Source organism: Capsicum annuum, chromosome 3, assembly GCF_002878395.1.
Source record: "Capsicum annuum cultivar UCD-10X-F1 chromosome 3, UCD10Xv1.1, whole genome shotgun sequence".
Taxonomy (NCBI): Eukaryota; Viridiplantae; Streptophyta; class Magnoliopsida; order Solanales; family Solanaceae; genus Capsicum; species Capsicum annuum.
The window spans coordinates 92417676-92444032 of NC_061113.1; positions in this window are offsets into that span (position 1 = coordinate 92417676).

Below are 26357 nucleotides of genomic sequence, written 5' to 3' on the forward strand. Positions count from 1 at the left end.
GCTCTAAATTTATCATACTTTTGAATCGCCATTCCAATGCATCAAGTCAAAACTGAACTAATAGGCCTATATCATTACCAACCATTTAAATTGACTTTAGTATCCAAATCTAACATATTCGAGATAAATCATACCAGGCCACAATACAAAAATCATGTAAAAGGGCAAATCACTAGCTGAAAATGCATATAAATCACTACATATCCGCTGGAGCTCATGAACTACCCAAACATGCTCAAAAACTTACCAAGGCTAAAAAAAACTACGCCAAAAATGGAAAAATCTCTATCAACTCGAAAAAATGCAACTTAAGCCGGAAACTAACCAATATGATACTTCATCTAGGAAAAGAAGCAGCCACAGGCACATATCATCGAGGAGAATCACTCCACCAAGCCTCACTAGGCCAAACAAATGCTAAAATAAGGATTTCCCAAATCCACCCCATAATCACGTCACCGAAAAAGAAATATACCAATCTTAGAGACCACCACTAGAGAACCAACAATTCGAGTTAATGAGTTTCTAATTTGCCAACTCAAAAACACAAGGAACCATGGAAGGTCAACTTACCATCGATACCACAATACAACTCTGAATCAATCTAATACAGCTAACCAAGAGAAAACATAATCAACCTCACCGCGCTAGGGGAAAGAAATCATCAAATCGGGCTATATCTACTAAAGCCACCAAATAATATCACTAGAAAATAAAAGTCTAACTAGATAACACTAGTTTATACAGCTATCCAGCGAGGATCAAATTCATCAAGTATCAACATCAAATAATAATATCAAGTAATATCAATAACTTCACACAGTGGTAGCAATAGCAACAGAACTATCAATATCAACATACTAAACAGGTGGTACCAAAATGAACATCAATATCATGTACCACTTAAGGGCTACAATAGGGCTAATGTGTAAAGATAAATGGGACTCAAACCCAAAAACCACACCCATAAGGAAACTATCAATATAGATTTACTTCATCCATTACTAAAAGAAATAAATCACGGAGTAGTAACATCAACATGAATGCAATAATAAGGCACATAATGATCAATATCAATTCATCAAGGCATATAATCATTAATGGTTATGAAACCCCAATACACATAATAAGAGATAAATATGGGAAATAAAAGCATACTAATCGCGGTGACATCTGCAATCATATGCTTGATGGGCATAGAGAAATAAATTTGAATAGGTCCAACTCAGATCGACCGATTGAGTCACCAACTAAGGCACCAAGTGCACCATCTCTAATTAAAAATGTCAAAATATCACGAGTTAATCTAAATAAGCTGAATGACTAGAAATCTCGTGTCAGGAACACTCTCTAGACTAATGGTTGATCTCTCTACAGTCATAACAACTCCTGAAGCATCAATATGGCGGGGATACAAACTAAGCTCAAATGGTTGGACAACTAACGCTAAGAAAAATCTCTAGAATTATGCCCATTCTTCCACAACTATAGTCTATCTCAAAAACTCTAGGATGACAAGGAATAGATGCTAACTCTGTCTGATCAACTATCTCATAGTCCAAAATAGTAACTGCATAAAAATGATAGGCTGTAAATAAAGTAGAAATCTACCAGAAGGATCCTTACTCCTGAATACAATACTAATAGCACTAAACTAATGGCATTGCCTCTTTCTAACACTTCCATAAGCCTCAATACCTATGCTCTCTATGGTCCTCTTATAATCGACAACCTGAGGGAAAAAAGACTCAGCTGCTATTAAGTGCTCTGATGCCAAACAGAGTGATAATACTAATCCTCTACTATATCTATGCAACAATGTCCAACTCAGAAGGATATAGAATATAAATAAGTTTGGCCCACTCGAGAAATCCAATCTCATACTCAGAACTGGTAAGGAACCCTAATGAACACCAATAGACCCAAATTTAGTCTAAGAATTGCTCGATGAATCGAATGTCATACATGGCTGGGAAGAATTTGCAACATGACTCGGATTTCTAATGCTGAACCTCAAAGACTGAAGTAGTCACAAGCTTAACTGGAGCCTAAATTATCCTTAACTCCTATGGATGATGCTGAAGATCTTTGACATCCATCTCTGACTCTCTAGTCTGACACTACATTGAAACTCTAGAAACACGCATTGAAGTCTTATCCGCATCTATCGAAAATGTCACATCATCCTTCGAGGATAGAATAAAGTCAAAGAATATGTATGAGGTTCATAGGAATGAGAGCACACGATAAGGAGTCAAGAAGTAAATTTCCTAAAATATTATTGTAGCCTCCCAAAGATATTTACGAACGTCTCTACAACAATCCGCAGGACTATACTAAACACTTAGCTCTTGTACTGATATTTCTTTGAAACCTACATTCTGATACCAATTGTCATGACTTAATTTCTCAAGTCATGATGGCGCCTACTATAACCCACCAGTAGGAAAGACAACCCATACTCCAAAACGGCTAGTAACGGACTACTCAATAATATAAGGAAAAGAATGAAGGATAAAGAAGATCAAAACCATTACATAAGTGAATCCCCATAACTCGATGGTATCAATACAAAAGCTTCTATATATCAAGAATACCAAGATAAAATTTCAAAGGAATTACAATGATACAACTTATCTCTGAATATAATATAGAGACTAGTCTAATACATAAGAGAGAGATAAGTAATACTCTTAATATTAGGAGCTCACCATAAGTATCTGAACCATGGTTGCTCCACACGACACACACACCAACGGTGATAACTAGTACTATGATCTGCAGGCCACAAAAGTGTAGTATGAGTACCAAACGAGTGGTACTCAGTAGGCAACTGCCAACTGAGCTCCAAAGGTAAAGAAAATATATACAACATATAAATAAAATGGAAACTACACCCAAGAGTCCAGAAATCATATAACAAGTCAATATGAATAATACGGGACAACTATCTTGTTCAAGTCCAAGAATCTAACATTAAGACTAAGGAAGTATCAAGGTAAACTATCTTATTCCAGCTACATTAAATAGACATCAATATTATATCATATATCCCATGCTAATATATGAAAGAAGGGAAAAAGAAAGATATATAGCAGTATACAAAGCGAAAAAATGCATATACAATTAGAACAACGAAGAAAGAGATATATGATAGTTTCATAGCTTCATATAGCTAGATTTATTTATATACAAATGCATACACATATACGTATGAGGTCATCTCAAAGCATAACCTAGATCATCATATCCTCATTTAAAGACCTCTTTAACATGCTATAAGGATTTAATAAAATCAAACTCAAGGTTTTTAATCCACATGGCTAGACATGAAATAATCGTGCATAATAGTGCATTCATAAGATAGAAGAGGTTGAAGACATACCTCAAATATCGATTCCGAATCAATGACCAATCTGTCATAAACTAGCCAGAATAATAATCATAACATTGATAATAACAACATTAATATAAGCGTGAATAATCGACTACTCCAGACCACCAATACCTAATCAAGCCTATGTGAACCCCCACAGCCCAGACTCAAAAGGTTTAATCAACATACAATTATACAAAGCATATTCTTACCTATATCTATGAAAATGTCCCATACCGGCTGATAGACATAGGTGCATACTGGTGATAGGTGATGCGCATGCAGGAATTGATGCAAGGTACACAATCACTATTAATAATCTTATCATAAATTCCATCATCATGACCATAATCATCGTGATCAACCTCCAGCCTTGTCGGATATCAATATATCATCATAGTATCCTCCGTCCTTGACGAGTATCAATATATCATCATAGTATCCTCCAGCCTTATCGGGCATCAATATATCATCAAAGTATCCTTCGGCCTTGTTGGGCATCAATATATCATTAAATTATCCTCCGACATTGTCGGGAATTAATATATCATCAAAGTATCCTCCGGCCTTGTGGGGCATCAATATATCATCAAAGTATCCACCGTCCTTGTCGGACACCAACATATCATCAAAGTATCTTTCGGCCTTGTCGGACATCAATATATCATCCTAATTATCAATGCATAAATATAGGTATATAATACGTGCATAGACTCAAACAAATATACTCGTAACCATAATCATAAAATCGAAAAGATAACTATCTTATCATTATATTCTATCTGCTCATTATTATTTAGACAAGACTCATTATTATACCGCTGGTTTACTAGTCATCACATGATCTCTAGTTATCAATCTAACCGATGCTTCACATAATCATTAATCATGGAATGGAAACTAACCATTAATCAATAATTAGCCAAGCCTAACGTCTAGTCAAAGTTTACCATTAAACCATAATCATCATCTATTCACAATTCATCATTTATCAACTAAACATATTTTATTAACTAACACCAATCAATATCTAATAATGATTTACCAACTAATCCTCATTACTAACTAGTCCTCGTTATTAGCTAGTTAGCATCAGTAACTAGGCATCATTATCACTAGCATCCCTTATCACCTAGCAGTGTTAACCATGTTATCCTCACTTAACAACTAATTGGCATTATAACATGTTATCAATAGCCACATATTATTACCATTGATAAGCCCATATTCATAGCCATGTAGCAACCCTAGTCGTTAGCTACCATATTACTAAACAAGGCTCATTAACTAATATATTTAGAATTCAAAGCATCAAGTACTATGGTCACCTAATAGACAACTAGTTACCACGTAGCTTATACCCTAATTAGGAAGAACAATCATAAGATCGCATTTCAGCTAGAATACATCAATAATCGATATAATAGTCATGAATTTATTGAATCTATACATGCCATCACCAGTATTTAGTTAGTGAAATCATAAGTCATACCAAACCTTCCTTTGTTCCATATCAGAGAGAAGTGTATATGCACACACACACACACACATATATATACATATATATTCATGAACTGTAACCGCATTCTCTATAAGTATAAACACTTCCCGAATGTCCAAGCGATATCTTTTATTATCCCTAGGCCCAATAATATGTCCGAAATAATTACAATATCATCATCATGGCTTTCGGCCCATATACATATCTGGAACTTATCTCTATAATCATATTCATAAGTCATATCATATCTCTAATCATGTCACATCTTGGAGGCATCTCGCATATATGAGGTATTATATCAATAAGAATATAATCATCTCTCACATAAAAGGCAAAATATCAATAAGTACAAGTCATTTCATATATAAAGGTCATTGATCATGATGGTGAGTAATATCACCTCTCTACGCCAACTAACATATCTAAAAAGAGATAGTATCTCTATAGGCCCTACATCATATCTAAGAGAAAAATCATCTCCAAGGACCTAACGCCATGTCTAAGAAGAAACAACATCTCTATTGACCAAATATCAAGTCTAAGAGGAAATGGTATCTCTATGGTCCAAGTATCAAGTCTAAGAGAAAATGGCATCTCTATGGGCCAAGTATCAAGTCTAAGAGGAAATGACATCTCTATAGGCCCATTATCATATCATTTCTATAAGAAAAAACATAGCTATAACTCATAAGTCACAATCCAAGGAACATCATTACAATATACCGAGTCATGAAGTAACCTTATACTAAAGTTTACTAGTCTCAACTATGTCTAACATCTGCAGATAATTCAACAATGACTAACACAAGTCTAGGCTTAAGTGGGTTGGACAATCCCATTTCTAAACCTCAATTTCCTTAATTAGGTACACTATGACCCAAACTAGGCTAAGATATCTAGTTCAACTTCTAGATGTCAAGTAAGCCACATACAATCCTAAGATAGGAACTTCAACTACAAATAAGGGTACTTAAGTCAATTCTACCCAAATTACTATTCCAAGAATACCACACTAGCCCAATAAGATCAAATATACTAATCAAGCTTCCAAAACTAAAACCACATCCATAATCTATCAATGTATCAAATCCATGCTATAATTTAATCTAAACTAGGGAGAAGGCAATAGGAGTCTACAAAGTTATAAACATACTATCTTACGGGTCCAAGATCCTCATCTAATTTTCCAAGACATCAATAATCAAGGCTAAGCTATCTTACTCATAATCAATTCTAACATCCATATCCACACGCAATACATATCATACATCATCTATGAAGAAAAGTGGAGAGGAGCTTACCTCAAGGCCAAACCGCAAAATCAAACTTCAAGCACCGCATTCTCGTCTTCACTTCACAATCCCAAAAATGTCACCACACTATCAAAAACATAATCTACTCATCAATACAAGTCTAACGATACTCATATTGCACTATTGCGCTTCGGGTCCAAAAACGAAACCAAAAACCCCAAGTGGATCCCACATACGAAAATCACATTTCTGAGGACAACCCAATGCTCATACATCATTAAGGAATCATAACTCTCAATTAATGGGTGCAAACAAATCAAATTTAGGGCTAAATCAAGCCCTAAGCTAAATTAGGGTTTTCAGTCAAGAATTAAGAAATTCACCGATGAAGTGATGAAATCTTACCTTAATCCGGATAATAAACATGATAAAAGATGTTTACAAAGCTCCCTAAACACCCACAAGACTCAATTTTGAGTGTGGTGGGGGTGGGGTGGTAAGGGTGATAAGGGGGTACAACAGAAGAGAATTAGTGAAGACAGAGAAGAAAGAACGTGGGATGGGTGGGGTGGTGGTGGTGTGATAGAGGAGATATCTCAAAAAAAATTGTACTTTGCAAAAAAAAAAAAAAAAAAGAAACTCATTTAATGAGCTTTTCTAAAAATTATTTTTCTTTTTGTGCCACATCAACTTATAAGATGGTATTAATTTCAATTTTGATAAGTAGAGGTGTGCATTAGATTACTTTAATAGTTTAGTTGTATCTTCAACTTTTTGAATATAGTTTAAGATGATTTTGATGTTTTTTTCCGAACAAATAATGTTTCATCCTCTAATGGATTGTCTTTGCTGCCGTCGTGCTTCTGTTTTTGTGACATCAATCAGATAGCTATAAGAAATTTCAAAATTTGCAAAGTTAAAAATGAGAGCAGGAATAATGAGGGTAATGTAGTGATCAGTGATCACATATACGTAAAGACCTTTTTTAGTCTTTTTGATTGGACCGCTTTGATTCCCTTGTAATTTATTCCTACATTTCAAAACCTCTTATATTTTCCCCCATTTTCTCCTTTTTGCCTTTACAAGATTATTTTTAAAATTGTTCATTAGTTTGAAAATAAAATACTATAATCAAATTTGTTATATTGATAGTATTTATCTAAAAAGTTTCATGGCTGGTGAAAATAATGAATGGTTATATATATATATATATCGATGATATTTGACAATTACTTAGATTTATTTATACATTGTTCTTAAATAAATATAAACACTGTATTGCTCAACGACATAAAAAATCATAGCAGAATAAATAATTAAGTAATATTACAATAATTATTTTGTAAAGAGAACGTCACGTCGCAAACACAAAAATTGGGTTGAAAATTAAATATTGTAGAAATATAATATTTTATTAAATATTTATCACGTATGATTGAGAAAATTTTGAATAAACTGAGATAAAGTAAGACTTGAGGCAGAATATACTAATACTTCCCGTTTAAATAAAATTCAGAGTATAGTTGAATTTGGAGTACGATAATCAACTTTTCTAGTTCTCAATCTTGTTCAACTAGCGATTTTTTGATCCTTATGAAATTAAAAATAAGTATTTTAAATTATGCAAAAACATTATAAAATATACTTTTAAAAAAAAATTGGTGTACTATAAGGTAATTTTTTTTAATTTAATTAGATAATTTCTTAATTAATTTTGTAGAAACTGTGGGACTGTGATTACTTTAATTGGTATGAAAAATGACAATTTTTACAAGCAAATAGAGTGGTTTGGGATTTTTTTAGAGAATGTGAAAGTCTTTAAACAGAATCAAAATCGAAAAAGAAGATATTATATTATTAATATTACTGCTACTGATTTGGTGTTGTGTGAAATGTGGACATTAAAGCCTAATTGTTGAAGTTTTTATAGTGTTGAAGCCTACTGATTTGGTCTTAAATAATATTTGATGTTTTCATGGTGGTTAAATAATAGTAGTTGTTTAGGTATAATTTGTTATTGGAATTTGGCATGTAATATTCTTTACATTTTGATGAAATGAAATTTATTGTTACTACTTAGGTGTAGATTTGGTGTTATGGTTTGTCATTTTAATCTTGTCTCTAAGCATTCTCAATTTTGTGGTCACATATTTTTACATCAAAAAATAATGTTAAAATAGACAAGTGACACAACAATGGAAGACAATACCATGGAAAAGTAACACCATAAATAAGTTCATAAATATATTCCGTATTTCTCTAAAGTAACACCAAAAGTAAGTTCAAAAACATGCTTCAAATTAAGGCTCAAAATAAATCAAAAATTATTTCATAAACATGCTCCAATTGGATCTGAAATTAACACCAAAAACAACTTCATAAATGTTCCCTATATTGAGCTTAAAGAAACCATAATGCTACATGCTTTACTTGTATTAACGTGCTTTAAAAACTTAACAAACTAATTGTTTACTACTATGCACTAGTAGCATGTTAAAGCAATAACAGAAAATTCATTGTTTGGTACTCCACATTATACAACAAAATCAAAACACCTCACTCAAAATGAACTACTTCTTCTTCATTATTTTTTTATTGGTTTGTCATTTGTTGTAATTGATTGATGGTGACATTATCTCTGTTTTTTCATCTTAAACCTCTAAGCTTATAACAAGGATCAGTCCCTGTAGCACTTCGTTTTTGTAACTTAAACCAGTTTGTAGAATTTTTTGCTTGATATCTTTATTTATTTATTTTTGAAAAAAAGACACCAATTAGTATATTTACTTGATTATTAAATAAGAGAAGTTGTAGTTAACTAACATTTAGTATTTAAGTTTTTCTTGCACTTGTTTAGATCCCAAATTCAACATTCTTTAATTGTCTTGATCCACCTTTTTCAGCATCTTCCATACTTGCAACTCTTTCTCACTTCTGCCCAACAGTTTCTTTTCTTTTAGGAGGTATTGACTGTTGTCCATATGTAATAGGGATCCTTGTATCTCCATAAAAGATTACAACTTTTGTCAAGCTTTTAACCCTACTTGTATTACCACAAACTGTTGTTGAAGATGCAGTTTGACTTGAACTTGTTGATGTATGTTGACTTGAGCTACTTTGTGCTATTTTTTTTAGATTATTGGTGCAGGTAGGATTAAGCTTCTAGGCTGGTAACTTCCTTGTGAACTTTGACCAGTAAACTTGGATCCTTGGTTATTTGTTTGTGGATTTGGATCAGAAACCTATAAACTCAACACAACAGTTAAAAAATTAAAAAATCAATTTCAAAGTAATTATTTTACTTTATAATATCTTTTGTTATGGCCTTATTGACATCATTTGGAGCATGTTATTTTCACCCCTGTTTTGATAGCTTTTGATATTTTCTCCTTGGTTTATTTTTGCCTTTTATTCTATTTTTTGGAGGCGTGTCAAACATTTTCTTAGGTTCAAGCGACTCAATCTTTAAATTGTTTATCTAAAGCCACATCCTCATATTAGAGATTGATTGGATAAAGTGACTATAAGCTTTCATGAAAGTTTACTTTTTATATCTGTGAGACTCGGCAAAATTTTAATAATTTTATTTTTGACCCTCCCACATGCATAACGTTAATTTGTAACTTGAATTAGGTTTAGCGATGTTAAAAGAATATTTTGAAAAAGTTTTAAAAATTTTGAAAGAGGTTCAGGGCTATTTTAGAACACTGAGGCAGTGTGCGTCCGAGATAGTGGCAAGCCACACCAGTTGAGTTCTGCGATAGCAACGTGACATGGAGACTAGCCTCCGTGATATTGGTGTGCCACGCTACTATGTTAAAATTGCCCAATTTTTATTTTTTTACTTGGGGTGAGGGGTTTTTGATCTTTTCACCCTTTCCATGACTTATAAACAAAAAAAATGACCTTTTCCTCTTCAGTTTTAAGATCAAAAACTCTTATTCTCTTCTCTACCATCCAAACCAAAAAAGCTCAAGGGTTTTTCAAGAAATCATTACTACGGGCTCCAAACCTCAAGTTGTCTTCAATTTCTTGTGTATTTTAGGCATGTTGCTCATTCCTAACTTGTGTTTTTACATTATGGCATTGTACTATTGGATATTCATGTGATATAAATTGTGGGTTTGAAATTGGGTTGACGATTTTTATTGGGTTTACTTGAATTGTCTTCCCCGTGGTTTAAATTATTTATTCATGCTTTAATTAATAGTTATAGGTACTGAATTGGTGCATTATTTAAATGGTTGGAATAGGAGAACATGAATTTTCCAAATATGATTAGATTTTGGGCTCAGTAATTGCATTAACCTCAATCCACTTTGTAAACTTGATTTTGAATATGGATAATTGCATGGCCCATTGCATTGCAATAAAGGATAAATAAATGAACATGGTTTTGGATGGTCTTGGTGGCCTTGGATTTGAATCTTAAATGGAACTTGGGAGTCAATTTGATTATATGAATTGATTTTGCAAAATTATATTAGCTTGTAAGCATATTGGTATGACGATATCATGTTGGTAAATTCCATAATGAATAATTCCTGGGTTAATGGTTGGTTTATGAGAAAACTATTTTAATTTGAGCTTAAAAGAAATTGTGTAGCTCATCATGAAGGTGTATGTCCCAAGGAGATCAACACTGAAAACTACGTTTGCCGACATTGGGGGCCTATGTGACTGGGTGCTTGGTTCACACACTATATATAATTTAGGAGGGTTATAGCCTTGATGTCCTTTGTATTTCCTTCGATTTATGCAGCTAACACGAACTGGACCCGTTCTAACAAGGGAGCTGAACCCATATAGCCCATGGGTACCTTTAGCACGGAGCGAGCTACACAGTTCAGACTAATGGTTTAAACACTCATGTTTATGACTCTTTTCCCTGTCCCAGCATCTTATATATATGTACATAAATGTTGTGCATGTGGCTTTGACTAATTTATGAAAATGGCATTATTTTATCATTTTTTCTGAGTTACATGCCATTACTTACCCCACTGATCGTCCCTGAATGCTACATCATTTCTTGATGTAGGGCTCAAAGGATTTTTTGTTGCTCCTGTGCAGCATTAGGTGATTTAGTATTTCTATGGATCTGCTGTGAAGTGGTGAGCTTCCATCCTTTCGAAGGATAGGATATTTCATTATTTTTAGTACTATCTTAGTATTTCAGTTTGGATTCTTTTTGGTCATAGTCAGGGAAATGTCCTGACTTAGTTGGTATTTCTAATTTTAGAGGCTCTTGTGGACAAATGTAGGTTGGTTTTTTGTTTTGACTCTTAATTCTCATTTGGGTTATCTATTATTCTTACCATCATGTTTGGTTGTTTTTCGTTGTATTCTTTTATTATGTTCTGGATGTTAGGCTATGAGAGTAGTCTCTGGCCCACGATGAGCTTGAGATACCAGGCCCTGGTTTGGGTCGTAATAAGCTTGGTATCAAAGCATGGTTCAAGGTTGTTGGATGTCCACAAAGACGTATCGAGTAGAGTCTCTTTTATGGGTTTGTAGAATACCACACTTATAAGAGGGAGGCTATAAGGAATTTAGGAATGTTTTCCTTTCTTGTGTTCTATTTTTGAGCTATAGAATTTAGTGTATGCTATGAAACTCCTCTAACTCTTGGCTTACTCAAATTTCAGATCATGTCTCCCTAAGATCTGACAGTCATAGAAACTGTGTTGGACCCTCCGTCCTACCTGAGTAAAATATGGAGGGAACTCACCCTATTTATAGAGTATAAACTTGGTTTAGGGTCTCTACTCCTGAATGTACCACTCCATATGGGTTTCTACAGGTCGCTACTAGTCCCCCTCTGGCTTCCCAGACTTATGATACTTATGCTCAGTCACCTTAGGGAGATATATCTAATGTTGAGTTTTGTTAGTCTATTCATATGCTCGCTCAGTTGGTGGCATTGCAGTCTTGGCAGTCTAATCATGTTAGTCCTATTTTTAGTTTATCTGAGGTCACTCGGGTTAGTCAGTTTATGAAGTTGAATACCCTAACTTTTACAGGCTCTGAGGTTGAGGATGATCCTCACGAGTTTATTAATAAGATGGAAAAGATTTTCAGAGTTATGCATGCTACTGATTGAGAAGGTGTGGAATTTGTTTCCAATCAGTTGAAAGATAAGGCATATCAGTGGTATAAGGAGTGAGAAGCGATGAAGGGTGATGATAATGAGTTAGATGTGGGATAACTTTTCATGCATTTTTCTTGATCACTACTTTCCTTAGGAGTTAAGAAAAGATAAGGTTGAAGAGTTTGTGAACTTGAAGTAGGGTAAGATAAGTGTTAAGAAGTATGTCTTGAAGTTTCAGCAGTTGGTCCATTATGCTCCAGAGTTAGTGTCTAACATGAGGTCCCAAATGAGAAAGTTTGATTATGATTTGTCCCGTTATTTTGTGTTAGAGTGTAAAGCTGTTATGTTGAATAATAATATAGACATATCTAGAATTGTGGTTTATATGCAGTAGGTAGAGGATAAGAAAAAGAAGCAGGCATACATGGAAGAGCGGCAAAGCAGGGAGCAAATCAGCAAAACAGTAGGAAAGATGGTAGGCAGTGGATTAAGAAAAAGTGTTAAGAAAATTCTTATGTGACAACTAGTGCTCCTTATACTATGCGTTCGGGTGATCGTCGTTTTCAGACTAGCAGTGATCCTAACGCACAGGGTGCCCAGTCTTAGATAGTAGAGATCAGTTAGCCCCACCTTATCAACTTTATCGTTCTTTTAGACAGCTTTACCATGGATATTATGAAAAGGGGAGAAATTAGTGCTATAGTTATGGTCATCTTGGTCATATGCAGCGAGATTATCCTTTGTCCAGGGTTTACACTGGAGCTAATAAGGTTTGGGTTGCCACTTCTTCGTCTCCTACACCTAAGGGCACAACTTCAAGAACCGATATTGGCCAAAATCATCTCTGTAATCTTACTACTCGATGGGAATCTTAGACATCCCTCGATGTTGTCACTGATATGTTACAACTCTTCTCTCATGATGTTTATTATTTGCTTCATCCAGGTCTCACCCTGTCTTATGTGACCTCTTATGTGGCTGTACACATTGGTTTTAGTCCTGAAAATATTTCTAACCCTTTTTCTGTGTCTACTTCGGTGGGTGATTCTATTGTGGCTAGGAAAATCTATAGGGTTTGTGTGGTGTCTATGTTTCATTAGAAGACATTGGTAGACTTAATAGAACTTGATATGGTGGATTTTAATGTGATCTTGGGGATGAATTGTCTTTATTTGTGTTATGCTTCTCTAGATTATTATAGGACCCAAAAGGTTAGTTTTTATTTTCTTAATGAACCGATGGTTGAATAGGAGGAGAGTTCCTTAGTACCCAAAGGGTGTCTGTATTATCTAGTTTAGGTTAAGGATTCTGACTCTAAAAGTCCTTTGCAATCTGTCCCTGTGGTTAATGATTTTTTAAAAGTTTTTTTTGATAATCTTCCTGGAATTCATCTTGATAAGGAAATAGATTTTGGGATTTATCTTCTACCGGATACCCTATATTCTTCTTATAGAATGGCTCTGGCTGAACTAAAGGAGCTTAAGGAGCAATTAAAGATCTTCATGATAAAGGCTTTATTCGTCCTAGTGTTTCTCCATGGGTTGCTCCCATATTTTTTATGCTAAAGAAACATGGGTCTCTTCGGATGTGTATAGACTATTGTCATCTTAATAAGGTTATAGTGAAAAATAAGTATCCTCTTCCTAGGATTGATGATCTTTTCGACCAGCTTCAAGGTGCTAGGTTTTGCTCTAAAGTTGATTTTTTTTCGGGCTACCATCAGTTGAAAATCAGAGAGGATATTCTCAAGGCAGTTTTCTAGACACGGCGTACGACTATTTTGAGTTTTTGGTTATGTTATTTGGGTTGACTAAAGCACTGGTTTCTTTCATAGATCTTATGAATCAGGGTATTTAGATAGTTCCTGGATTTGTATGTTACTGCCTTCATTGATGAAATCTTGGTGTAATCTAAGAGTGAGGAGGATTAAGCCAATCGCCTCCGAATTGTGTCTCAAATTCTTAAAAACCAAAGGTTGTATGCAAAATTTTCTAAGTGTGAATTTTGGATAAGTGCTATGACCTTTCTTGGGCATGTTGTTTCTAGTGGGGGGATCAAGGTGGATCCACAGAAATTTGACGTAGTCAAGAAATGGCCTAGACCCACGATGCCAACATATATTAGGAGCTTTTTGGGCTTGGCTGGGTATTATAGGAAGTTTTTGGAGAGTTTCTCATCTATTATTTCTCCGCTGACAAGGTTGACTAAGAAAAAGGTTAAGTTTTTGTGGTCTGATGCTTATGAGGGTAGTTTTGAGAAGTTTAAGAATAAGTTGACTTATGCGGCAGTTTTGACCCTGTCCAAGGGTACTGATAGATTTATGGTGTATCGTGATGTATCTCGTGTAGAACTGGGTGAAGTCTTGATGCATCATGGTAAGGTTGTGACCTATACTTCGACGCAGCTTAAGGTTTATGAGAAGAATTACCTGACTCGTGATCTAAAGTTGACGGTTGTGGTCTTCGAATTGAAAACTTGGTGCCATTATCTATAAGGGGTACATGTAGACATTTATTCGGACCATAAGAGATTTTAGTATGTTTCATGTAGAAGGAATTAAATCTTAGGCTGAGATGCTGGCTCAAATTGCTTAAGGATTATGACATGAGTTTGCACTTTCATCCAGGTAAATCTAATATTGTTGCTAATGCTCTTAGCAGGTTGTCTATAGGGAGCTTGTCTTATGTTGAGGAGGAGAAAGGAGAGTTAGTGAAAGATATTCATAGGTTGGATAACTTACGAGTTCTTATCTTGGACTCTGAGAATAGAGGAGTGATTGTTCAAAAAGTGGTTCAATCATCTTTTAGTATTGAGGTGAAGAAGAAGTAGATTTTAGATATCTTACTTATGCAGATTAAGGATGATATGGGTCAACAAAAGGTTATGGCTTCGAGATTGGGGGAGATGGCATATTGAAGTATCCAGAAAGGTTGTGTGTTCCTAATGTTGATGGGCTGCAAAAAAGGATTATGATAAAAGCTCATGAGTCTATATATATAGTTTATTCAAGTTTGACTAAAATGTAACATAACTTGATCTACTGGTGGAATAATATAAAGAGAGATGTATCAAACTTTATGGCTAAGTGTATGATTTGTCAGCAAGTTAAGATGGAAAATTTGAGGCTTGGTGTCATGTCCCAAGAGTTAGATTTGCCTATGTGGGAGTGAGGGATGATTAATATGGATTTCATTACTGGTCGTCTGCGGTTTTACAATCAGTATGATTCTATTTAGGTCATTGTGGATAGGATGACTTAAGTATGCTCACTTCTTGCCTGTGAGGACTAACTACCCAGGAGAAGATTATGCTAAGTTGTTCATTTAGGAGATAGTAAAGTTGCATAATGCACTGGTGTCCATTATTTCAGACAAAGGTACACAATTTTCATCTTATATTTTTGGCATTCATTTCAGAAAGGTTTGGGTACTCAAGTGAACCTTAGCACCATTTTCCACTCTCAAATAGATGGACAAGCGGAACGGACTATTTAGACTTTGGAGGATATGCTAAGGGCCTTTATGATTAGTTTTAAAGGTAGTTGGGTGATGAGTGGTAAATTTACCACTCATATACATCCAAAACTATGCACACTACTATGATTTAAATATGTTAATAAGATGACTTTATCATTTGAATGTATTAATTCCCATGTTTTGCAGGTATATAGGTAATGGGAAGAAAAGAAGTGAAATGAACTGAAAAGAGATCAAAAAGAGAAGAGTTAGTGCAAAAGCTGGGAAAAAACCTGAGCAGAAATTGACCCTCAATTAACGCGATCGTGGTATGAGGGTCACGATCATGACAAGTCTAGAATATTCAAGTTGGTGATCGCAATATGCTTACCGCGATCATAGGAGCCGCGATCGTGATCAAGCTCCGGCGATCGCAATTGAGCGAAAAATAGCCCAGGGACAGAATTGTCATTTCCCATAGTTGGATCCAATTCTCTATAGGATGAAAACCCTTTCATTTTTGGAAGTCTTAAAATAGTTTTTGAAGTTTTGGCTTTGTAAAAGCCTACCAATTTGGGCAAGAATATTGTGATTGATTTCCAATTGAGTTTAGTTGAAATTGAAGTTAAATTGAAGAATACTCTTGTTTGCATCTTCAATGGAAGTATTGAATATTATTTTGGTATATTTCTTATCACTAACTTCATGAGTAGCTAAACATTTATCTTGGGATTATGTTGAAATAGGGTGCAATTATGTATGGGTTTTGATTATTAAGTATAAAATCTTGGTTAATGATGGTGGATTTTACTAATGCTTGTTTGTTGAGTGGAAATTTGTAGGTGAAAACCCCAAATTTTTAAATCTCACATCATCATTGAAAGATGGATGTAAGTATGCTTAAGGATCCTATATCATCCTTGAAAGAGGAATATGGATGACAAGGTATTAGTGAACTATATTTAGATGTAGCTTACTCCTTTTTCATTATCTTAGAAATAAGGGTCGATTGAGAATTTGCTAGGTCTTCGGTATCTTCCTAGAAATGGGGATGCCCAATTGAGGTTTTGGGTGGATTTATTTTCCATACCCATGGGGTATCCGAAAGGATCCATGGGTGATATTTTTGGTGCTTAGTTGTAAAACTAGCATCAAAACTCCTAACCTAGCCTACCCATATAATCATTAACTAGAATTTACATTTGATTATCATGAACCCATGTATTATTTTCCCCGGGGAAGACATAATGAAATCTTATCCATATTTGTTGCCCTTAATTGGTAGTTTGAGTAGATTTTGGTAAAACAACATTCCAAACCAACCAACCCCTCCAATTTTAATTCATGTATTTCATTTGGTTTACACTACGGGTATATACTTAGACGCTTTCAACACCCATAAGATTTGAATACTAGATTCACTCCTCGAGGATTCGACCTTAACTCATGTTGGGTTATTATATTTGACAACGATCACCGTGCCTAAAACTATGGGGTAAGTTGAGAATGATCATTGGGTTAATCATATACCTCTTATTGAGTTCGCTTACAATAACAGTTATTATTCTAGCATCTAAATGGCTCCTTTTAAGGCTCTTTATGATAGAAGATGTAAGTATCCTATTAGGTGGTTTGAGTTAGGTGAGACTAGGTTGTTTGGCCCTGATTTGGTTAACCAAGCCATGATGAAGGTGAAAGTGATTAGAGAAAGACTTAAGATTGCTCAGAGTCACCAAAAGTCTTATGCAGATGTGAGGTAAAGAGAGTTGGAGTTTGAGTTTAGTGATTGAGTGCTCTTGAAGGTGTCTCCTATGAAAGAAGTCATAAATTTGGAAAGAAGGGAAAGCTTAGTCCTCGTTATGTTGGCCTATATCAGATTGTGAGGAGAATTGGCAATGTCTCTTATGAGTTAGATTTACCATCAAGTTTGGCTTCTATTCATCCTGTTTTTCATGTGTCTATGCTGAAAAAGTATGTGGGAGAACCTTCTTTGATAGTTCTTGTTGAGGATGTTGGTGTTTCGAATTCATAATTTTTTTAGAAAGTCTCGGTTGAGATATTGGATAGATAAGTTCGTAGGTTAAGGACAAAGGACATATCTTGGGTGCAGGTTCTTTGGAGAAACCAAAAGATATGAGAAGTTACATAAGAATCTAAAGAAGATATGAAGGCTAAGAACTCGTTCCTGTTCCCTGGGTAGGATGAAAGTACTTAAGGTATGGGTTTCATTTCCATCTTATCACTTTTTGAATTTACCCTTAGATTCTACTGGATTCTTGTTATTCTCGTGGTAAAAGTATCCTAACTCATCATTCGGGGATAAATAATCCTAAGGGGGAGATAATGTGAGACCCCATAAAATTTCAATGATCTTATTTTTTACCCTCCCACGTGCGTAACGTCAATTTTTGACTTGAATTATGTTTAGGGGTATTAAAAAGGTATTTTAGAAAAGTTTCAAAAATTTTAAAAGGTGTTTGGGGCAATTTTGGAACTCTGAGGCAATTTGCCTCTGTGTTAGTGGCGTGCCACGCCACTCGATTTCTGTGATAGTAGCTTGGCACGGAGGCTAACCTCTGTGATATTGGCGTGCCATGTTGCTGTGTTAAAATTGCCTAATTTTTATTTTTTCACTTGGGGTGAGAGGCTTTTGGTCTTTTCACCCTTTCCATGACTTATAAATATAAAAATGACATTTTCCTCTTCAGATCAAACACTCCTATTCTCTTCTCTACCATCCAAACAAAGAAAGCTCAAGGGTTTTTCAAGAAATACTCCGGGCTCTAAACTTCAAATTGTCTTCAATTTCTTGTGTAATTCATGCATGTTGCTCATCCCTAACTTATGTTTCAACATTATGGCATTAAATTATTCGATATTCATGTGATTTAAATTGTGGGTTTGAAATTGGGTTGAGGATTTTGATTGGGTTACTTGAATTGTCTTCCCCATGGTTTAAACTATTTATTCATACTTTAATTAATGATTATAGGGATTGAATTGGTGCATTGTTTTAATAGTTGGAATGGAAAAATATGGATTTCCCCAAATTGATAAAATTTTGGGCTTGGTAATTGCATTAACCTCAACCCACTTTGTAAACTTGATTTTAAATATGGATAATGGTTTAAATTTTCTTTTGAACCCATTGTATTGCAATAAAGGATAAATGAATGAATTTTGATTTTAAATGGAACTTGGGAGTCAATTTGGTTATATGGATTGATTTGACATAATTATATTAGTTTGTAAGCATATTTGTATGACGACATCATGTTGCTAAATGCTTTAATGAATGACTCCTGGGTTAATGGTTGGTTTATGAGCAAACTATTTTAATTTGAGATTCAAGGAAATGGTGTAGCTCACTGTAAAGGTGTATGTCTCAAGGGGGTCAACACTGAGAACTACGTTTGTCAGCATTGGGGTCTATGTGACCGTGTGCTTGGTGCATATATTATATATATTTTAGAAGGTTTATAGCCTTTATGTCCTTAGGCTTTCCTTTGGTTTTCCTTAGTTTGTGCAGCTAACACGTACTGGGCCCTTTCCAACAGGGGGAGTTGAACTCATATAGCTCATGGGTACCTTTAGTACGGAGCGAGCTACACAGTTCAGACTAATGATTTAAACTCTCACGTTTATGACTCTTTTCCCTATCCTGGCATCTTATATATATGTAGATAAATGTTGTGCATGTGGTTTTGACTGGTTTATGAAAATGGCATTATTTTATCACTTTTTTAGAGTTACATGCCATTACTCACCCCACTGATCGTCCCTAAACGCTACATCATTTCATGATGTAGGGTTCGAAAGATTTTCTATTCCTCATATGCAGCATTAGGTGATTTGATATTCCTATGGATCTGCTGTGAAGTGGTGAGCCTCCATCCTTCGAAAGGCCAAAATATTTCAGTATTTTCAGTACTGTCTTAATATTTCATTTTAGATTTTTTTGCTCATAGTCGGGGGCATGTCCCAACTTAGTTGGTATTTCTGATTTTAGAGGCTCTTGTGGACTAGTATGGGTTGGTTGTTTGTTTTACTCTTAGTTCTCATTTGGTTTATCAGTTCTTCTTATCAGCATGTTTAGTTGTCTTCCCTTGTATTCTTTTATTGTGTTCTGTATGTTAGGCTAAGGGGGTGGTCTCACGCTTACGATAAGCTTGAGATACCCGTCACTACTAGGTCTTGATTCAGATCATGACAATATCAATGCTCCACATAACGTTTAGGATCCTCTTTAATATGATAAAATGCACAAATAACATGTTGGTGAGGAACACTACTAAAAAAAATGCCAAAAATGACGGTCAAAAGTGCGGCCAGCATCGCTTTTTTGGGCAAAAGCAACGGAAATTTGTCGCTTTATTTTCGTCTCAAAAAGGGGCATTTTTTTTGAAAATGATGGCCTGCGTCGCTTTTATTACGACGGACAACATCGCTTTCAGGAAAAAAGTTAATTATTTTTTAAAAAAGCGATGTTGTATGTCGGTTTTTGTTATTCATGTGAAGAACACATGATGAATAAAAAATGACGGACATCGTCGTTTTATTGAAAAAAATAATTCTTTTTCAGGAAAATTGACACTGTCCATCGTAATTTGAGAAAAATAAAATATTATTGTCGCTTTTTGTTCTTCATAATGAACAAAAAGCGGCGGTCGTCGTCGCTTTTCTGTATTTTTTTATACAGGCATTCCACCTGCCAAATAAAAATGCAATTCACTATATACATCCCTCATTCAACACACATTATTACAATAACCACATAACACACTATATCAACAAATCATTTAAGCAATTCAAATCAACAACACTTAAACAATGAATCCAACAACATTCAAAATACTTAAACACTCCTAAAGATTTTTCATATTTTCAATTGATTACACTTTACAAATTTCAAAACAAAAGTTCACCTTTCAATAATTACACTAAACCATTTTTAAGTTGCTAATCCACTTTTCAAGTGACTAGTCCACATTTCAAAGCACTACACTTAACCATTTTCAACTCTCTAATTCACATTTCAAGTGACTAAGCCTAACCATTTTCGAGTCATGAATTCACATTTCAAGTATCAACACTAAACCAATTTCAAGTCATGAATTCATATTTTCAAGTGATTACACTTTACAAATTTCAAAACACAAGTTCACCTTTCAAGAACTACATTAAACCATTTTCAAGTAGCTAATCCACTTTTCAAGTGACTAGTACACATTTCAAAACACTACACTTAACCATTTTCAACTCTCTAATTCATTTCTCAAATGACTAAACTTATTCAAGTTTCAACACTAAACCAATTTCAAGTCATGAATTCACATTTTCAAGTGATTACACTATACAAATTTGAAAATACAAGTTCACCATTCAAGAACTACATTAAATCATTTTCAAGTCGCTAATCCACTTTTCAAGTGACTAGTATACACATTTCAAAACACTATACTTAACCATTTTCAACTCTCTAATTCACTTCTAAAATGACTAAACTTAACCATTTTCAAGTCATGAATTCACATTTCAAGTATCAACACTAAACCAATTTCAAGTCATGAATTCACATTTTCAAGTGATTACACTTTACAAATTTCAAAACACAAGTTCACCTTTCAAGAACTACATTAAACCATTTTCAAGTCGCTAATCCACTTTTCAACTGACTAGTACACATTTTAAAATACTACACTTAACCATTTTCAACTCTCTAATTTACTTCTCAAGTGACTAAACTTAACTATTTTCAAGTCATGAATTCACATTTCAAGTTTCAACGCTAAACCAATTTCAACTCATGAATTCAGATTTTCAAGTGATTACACTTAACAAATTTTCAAACACAAGTTCACCTTTCAAGAACTACATTAAACCATTTTTAAGTCGCTAATTAACTTTTCAAGTAACTAGTACACATTTCAAAATACTACACTTAACCATTTTCAACTCTCTAATTCACTTCTGAAATGACTAAACTTAATCATTTTCAAGTCATGAATTTACATTTCAAGTATCAACACTAAACTAATTTCAAGTCACGAATTCACATTTTTAAGTGATTGCACTTTACAAATTTCAAAACACAAGTTCACCTTTCAAGCACTACATTAAACAATTTTCAAGTTGCTAATCCACTTTTCAAGTGAGTAGTACACATTTCAAAATACTACACTTAACCATTTTCAACTCTCTAATTCACTTCTCAAGTGACTAAACTAAACTATTTTCAAGTCATGAAATCACATTTCAAGTTTCAATACTAAATCAATTTCAAGTCATGAATTCACATTTCCAAGTGATTACACTTTACAAATTTCAAAATACAAGTTCATCTTTCAAGAACTACACTAAACCATTTTCAAGTCGCTAATCTACTTTTCAAGTGACTAGTACACATTTCAAAACACTACACTTAACTATTTTCAACTCTCTAATTCACTTCCCAGTTGACTAAACTTGACCATTTTCAAGTCATAAATTCACATTTCAAGTATCAATACTAAACCAATTTCAAGTCATGAATTCACATTTTCAAGTGATTACACTATACAAATTTCAAAATACAAGTTCACCTTTCAAGAACTACACTAAACCATTTTCAAGTCGCTAATCCACTTTTCAAGTGACTAGTACACATTTCAAAGTACTATACTTAACCATTTTCAACTCTCTAATTCACATTTCAAGTAACTAAGCCTAACCATTTTTAAGTCATGAAATTCACATTTCAAGTGTCAACACTAAACCAATTTCAAGTTATGAATTCACATTTTCAAGTGATTACACTTTACTAATTTCAAAACACAATTTCAGCTTTTAAGAACTACACTAAGTCATTTTCAAGTCGCTAATCCACTGTTCAAGTGACTAGTATACATTTCAAAATACTACACTTAACTCTTTTCAACACTACACTCAATCAATAATCAAAACTTTAACACATCCGTTAGTGTTAATTAAAACATATGCTTGAATTCCGCATGTATTTGTGAGTGATTGAATATGGCACTAACACAGCATGGGATGGCCAGTTTGTTTGTGTAACATATTTGAAAATTCCAACTAACAAATCTATAAAATAAAATTGAAAGTGATAATACTAAGTGATATATATATATATATATATATATATATATATGATGAATATTTATAGAAAAAAATTATTTATTATAAGCTTTTACAAATTAATACAAGTTATATAGTTCTTGTCATTACTCAACCATAGTGTTCATTAAGTTCATTAATGGTTCTTGTGTTTATCCCTTATGATTAATGAAAAAAAGATTATATTCTAGTATCTAATGTTTCTATTAATCTATAATGAACTCCAAATATGAGAGGGTTATAACTTAGTGATCAAAAGCATAGGCATAATTAACAACTCAGTTTACAAACCCCTTCTATATTACTTCAACAATAAAAAGGAAATTATAACACAAATGAATACAGATAAACTACGAAAAATACTAACTTCAAAATAAAGAGATCGAACCAAAATAAGAGAGATTGAGAATAAGGAGATGAGAAGTGTAGACTTAAAATTAGGGATGAGAAGACTACATATTTTCCATAACAATTTTGTTTGCCTCTTCTCTTCTTCATACATGTTATTATTTATAACTAGTGCATCACCCGAGTCCCACACATAAATTTTCCATTTTTCAAATTTTCCCTTCACTGTATAGTCTTGACTCAAATAGTTCATAACAAATAAGTAAATGTTAATTAAACTAAATTTTTTCATCAAGCACAACTGAAAACAATGAAAAATGATAAAGCAGCAACTAGAAATCAATCAAGGTAAGAGAGCTAACGGAGAAAAGAATGAAGGAAAGCAAAGTGGCGGCGAGACGGCTGACGTAGGTATATTTTGTCGGTTAAAACTCTGGCATTAATTCAATGGTGACGTCCACTAGTGCTTTGCCGGTTGACATCGCGGCTATTGAGAGCAGTTCGTGGTAGCGGCGTGTAATACCCCGAGAATCCCAACCGATAGTAGAACCATGCTTCAAGCCCATGAGAAATAAATTATAGTGATTTGGTATTTTTATGATCAATTTATATGTATATTAAGTCCTCAAAAACGTCCTAGCAATTAGACGAATCAAAACATCCCTTACCGATTGAATTCTTACGAAGGACACTGCCATAGTCAACTTTAAAATGAGTATATCTCCTATTCTATAGAGAATTTTTGAGCTAATAACCCACCAACAGATACATAATTGAATTATCTTTCCAACGATACTAATTTTGCCAAAATCCGGCATCGTAGCAAGAAGTTATGGTCGTTTTACTGAGAGCTATCCGAGCTGTCCAAGAGCGACGGGCAAGCTGATGGACCGTCAAGTCAGCGACGGACCGTCGCTTTGGCCATCATAACTGAAGCAGTAAGGCCGTTTTATATCCCAAAAATGACGGTTGGAGTGATAGTTAGTCACCATAGTGACGGTCTATCAGTTTTGTCTGAAATAGCGCTAAAACGCCGTTTTAAAGGGATTTTTGGGTCTTTTTCCAGCCTATTTAATACCCAATCAAGTCAAATCAAAGCACATAACTCCTCATTAATCCATAATATCAAAATTAGGGTTTCTTTCAAGATCAAAACCCAAGAACAAGATTCAAATCCTTCTCCAAGAAAACTCAAGAATTAAAAGCGTCACCATTCAAGAACCTTCAAGAAAAGTTAACCTCCTTCAAGATTCAAGATTTTGAGGTATGCATAGTGTTCATTCATGGACTTCTTTTATCCATGAAGCCCAAGGATCTCTTTTCTAAGTTCAATTTTAGGATCTCTTTATGAATTTCATGTTGGGTTTGTTTTGTGTATGTTGAGAATGATCAATTGAATTCAAATCCAAGTTGGGTAATCAACGTTATGTGGAATTGATTTGTATAGATGTATATTCATGTGAACTTATGATTAAACCCTAGGATGATAAAATTAGTGTTGAATTATAATGTTTAATTTTTGTATAATGATGTTTATATGTACCGTGCCTACCATGTGTTTGATTAAATGCCTATATGAAGGAAAAGTACACAACTAGTATGATATCATGAAATCCCCAATTATGTACAAGTTTATGCATATCATATATTTGATGAAGTGCTTCAGTATATGAATTATGGATTATGATGTTATTCATGTGTTCAAGTAAGTCATTCTATGTCAGTTTCTTTCCATTGAGCCCTGCGGGTACTTATACCCAAAATATTAGTTGTGTTCCTAGAGCGGTGTCATGTTTTCACGATACTCTCAGCCAAGCCATGATCCATAGAACTCAGTCAGTCATGTGACTCAGGAAAACCCAGAAATCTCAGTAATCTCAGTAGTTCAGTAATCTCAGTGATCTCAATACTCAGTAATCTCAGTAACATCAGTATTCCGAGTCAATCTTAGTAACTACAGTACTCTCAGTCAATCCTCAGAACTCAGTACGTTCCATCAGTCAACGAAACTCAGTAAATTTAGTTTAGCTCTGCTATACAATACCACTAGTATCAGCTCAGTTAATCAGTTCAGAGTCTTTCAGATGGGAGTAGGATTTAGCACCGAGTGAGCCTAGGGATGGGGACGCACCCGCTAAATAGGACTGAGATCCCTAAAATCAAACCTTAAGTTCCAGAACTACGTAGCCAGTGTAGGTACGATATGTCACCTGTTAGATAGGACTGACATACTCAGGGATCACCCGTTAGTACATTTAAATGTATAAGATTGATCCCAGGGGTCACCCGCTAGATTAGGACTGACTCCACAGCAGTTGTCTTTACCAGTGGTGCGGTACTGACACCCTTCCAACTGGGTTACAGGTTGGACCCCAGTTAGCATAGTATGGGGCATGTCAGTTAGATGAATACATCCCACAGTTTTAGTTACAAAATCAGGACAGTCAGATATAGTCAATTCAGCTCAGTAGTATAGATTTAGGACTGTTAGATATAGTCAATCCTTATCATTATAAATAGACTCCGGGATCACCCACTAGACAGGGCTGATCTCAACTATAGTCAATCAGTATAAGTATCATCAAATTTAGAGATCTGCCGCTGGATAGGACTGATCTCAGATTTAGTTACTCAAATATAGTATGAAACTCAACTAGTTCCATCAGATTCAAGACTGTCATATACAGTCACTCATGTTATCAATTACGTCAGTTCTCAGAACTCATGTTATCAGTATTCATCTTCAGGACTATCAGATACAGTCAACCAGACCAGTTCTTCACAATCAGAATTGTTAGACACAGTTATTCATGTATCAGTAACATAGTATCAGTCCCTTAGTATTCAGTATTCAGTAATATAGTATCAGTCTTTCTCACTCATCAGTGACTCAGATGTCAATATCAGTAAACTCAGTAGTCAGAACTCAGTATTCAGTCCTATCATGATCTCAGTTACAGTTATGTAGTCATGCATGTATTCTCACATTCATGTTAGTCAGTCAGTTAGTATTGTTAATGCATTATGAACTATTTGCATTCAGCCTACCTCACTTGCATACCAGTATATTTAAAGTACTGACGCATTTGCGCTATGGTGTCTTATACCATAGGTTTAGAAGTATGAGCTCCAAAGTATCAGTAGCATCCAGGTTCAGCAGTCAGAGTCATCTGGGAGTCCTCATCCTTCGAGAATATGATGATTATATTACTATTTTAGT